The sequence below is a fragment of the Chrysochloris asiatica genome, unplaced genomic scaffold (genome assembly GCF_000296735.1).
Source record: "Chrysochloris asiatica unplaced genomic scaffold, ChrAsi1.0 scaffold00225, whole genome shotgun sequence".
NCBI lineage: Eukaryota > Metazoa > Chordata > Mammalia > Afrosoricida > Chrysochloridae > Chrysochloris > Chrysochloris asiatica.
This window is the reverse complement of record NW_006408743.1, coordinates 1920835-1923763: the sequence shown is the minus strand read 5'-3', so window position 1 is coordinate 1923763 and position 2929 is coordinate 1920835.

The window sequence follows — 2929 nt, the reverse complement described above, 5'->3', positions numbered from 1 at the left end:
TTGGCCCAGGATCGGACATTGTTTCGTTCTGCTGTGCATGGGGTCACTATGAGTCGGTTCCGACTCGATGGCACCTGACAACAACAACAACATTAGCTCTTTGGAAATTCTATACAGGGTTTCTATGAGTCAGAACTTAATCCATAGCACTTCACAACAATATATTCCAAAGTGAATTTCATCTGAGAAGTGAAAATTTTCAGTAACAAATGACTTCCTTCTTCTATACTTACTCCAAAATCAAATGCAATTTGTTATATTTCTTGTGGTATTAATTGGCTTTGGTACAAGACAAACATTCACACACATATATACACTGACACCACACCCACAACCCTACAAAGCTAATAAGACATTTAGAATGAACAAGTATAGTATTTTAATTTGGACATTCAGAGAATTTATTACTTGATACTATTTATTCGCTGCTGTTTCTGATGCTTTTACTGACTTTGTTCTCACTAGCAATGATGTGAAAGGGAAATAAAACCCATAATAGTAAAATAGTTCAATGATATTAGATTGCGAAGATTAAAAATAAAAATAAATGAATTTATAATAGTCTTTCTAAATAAGTTACTTGTTAATTAAATTAAAAGAAAATGAGGCAACCAGTCACGACTGAATGCCAGCTTATAGATTTTTTAAAAATGGCTTCAGTTAGATCAGCACATTTTGTATTGAATGTAACATATTTGCTCTGTGTCCGTGAGTGAATCATTTGCTAGTTTTGTTGATTAATCCTCTACTTGGGAATGAGATAAAAACTTTCTTCTTTCTTTCTTCTCATAATGCTTTCTTTTCAGGTTTTAGCATGCATCAGAATCACTTGGAGGATTTGTTAAAAGACAGTTTTGGTACCACATCCAGAGATTCTGCTTCAGTGGAACAGAATGGAGGAACTTGCATTTCTAACAATCACCAAAAATGTAGGAAGCCCTTCAACAATATGGGCGGAGACAGTGGCTGCAATATTTGGTTCAAACATAGCAATGATTTTGAGGACAGAGCAGGGCTGTGCAGTGTTTCATTCCATTGAAAATGGAGTTGTTATGCGTTGGGACCAGCCAGATAGCACGAACAATGGCAACAGTGCTTTGGATAAGGGAACTGCATTTGAAAACCATTTGATGATTAAAATTGCAGATAAAATAGAAGCTTTAAGGAAAGTGGAGGGACATACAAAGTAGGAAAAAATGGAGCAGAATAAAGTAGTATTGTGTGGCACTGGAATAAAGCACTGGAGAGTAAGGTCAGTTTTAACCACAAAGTTGGCAGTTCAAACTTAACCAGCCACTCCTGAGAAACCCTGTATAGGGATGCTATGAGTCAGAAGCAACTCGAAAACATCCAACAACAACAAGACTATAACACAAACTATAATGTTTATATCCATGAGCTTGTATTGATATAAATAAATGACAGAATGAATAAAAAGATAATAGACAAATTCTGTGTGCATGCAGAAGAACTATAAATAACTTACTCTACCCTCAAAAAAGTGCAGAATAATTATTCACTCTATAAGTGTTAACTGTCCATAGTGACTTCCTTCTAATGTGCTGGAAACTTTACAGATTTTAAGTTTACAATGGAGATACTGACAAACACTATCTGAGATTAAGGTTCATATCAACAGTGATAAGGCCTACATATGATGTGATGAGAATGGCACTTTGTGGTCTTCCTCCCCCAAAATCTATAAACCAGCCTAATTATGATGAAGCCATCAGGAAAACTTCATTTCAGGAATGCCGTGCTCTGAATTTGCTTGATGTGGCTTTTCTATATAAAGTCTTAATTCTCACCAAGTAATTGGGTGGGACCACGCAAATAAGGTATACTGAACTCTAAGGCTAGGACTGCTTGCTTGCTTTTGCCCTCCAGCTAGGCTTAAAAGGAGCCATCTCACAAGCAGAGACAGAAGATCCAGGGACATCAAGAAAGAAGAAGCTGATTAACATGAGATTCGTACCTATAGAAACAGAGACCAATGGCAGACAAAATGGCAAGAGGTGACAGCAGAGGTAACAAAAGAGTAAGGCAGTGGCATGGAGAGATAGAGCAGCTATAGGCTTTAGGCTCATGGACTAAGTAAAACTGAGTACCTTCAGATAGGAGACTGGTTTGAAAAATGTACCCTTTGGGCATTCACAGACAAACTAAAAGAATTTGTAATACTTGCCTGAGTTTGGCAGAGGCTAAGGGACTCCATGGTTGAAAGGCTGAAGATAAGAGTGAGGTATGCTTGCATTATAGCAGACAAGAGGTGGTCCTGACTAGAGAACTGCTATGTCCTGAGTTGTCTTTGATCCTGAATTCTATTCTGTTCACCTTCACAATAAACCCCATAATCTTGAGTATTGCTATGAGTTCTGTGTGGGCATTGCTGTGGATTGTCTAACCCAGATGAGGAGCAGAGTGTTGTGGGAGGAATGGGTGGTGTCAGAATAGAATAACAATGTTGTAAGATGGAAGCACGCTTGACCTCTGTTTCATAACAATCACTCTTGTTTTGATTTTGAGTCTGAATCTCTTTTCCCATTGTGAAGCTAGAGAAATTTGGACATGGCTCCCACATGGGTCCCACATGGCTCAAACAAGGGATATCCTATAAATACATGATCAATACCTCTCAAAATTGGCATGGTCATCAAAAACAAAGAATGAGTGAAAAATGGGCTAGGTGACATTAATGGGGAGGCTGAGGTAACAGAATAATTTTAGCCCAGGAGTTCTGGGCTGTAGTGTTCTATGTCAATCTAGAGTCCAGACTATGTTTGACGTCAATATTATGACCTTCTGAGACGAGGGGAACAACAGGTTGGCTAAAAACAGGCCCGGGTCAGAAAAGGATTTAAGAGCAAATCAAGACTTACTTAATGAAATATGATTACTAAATATATCTTGGTATACCGTGGATCTAAAA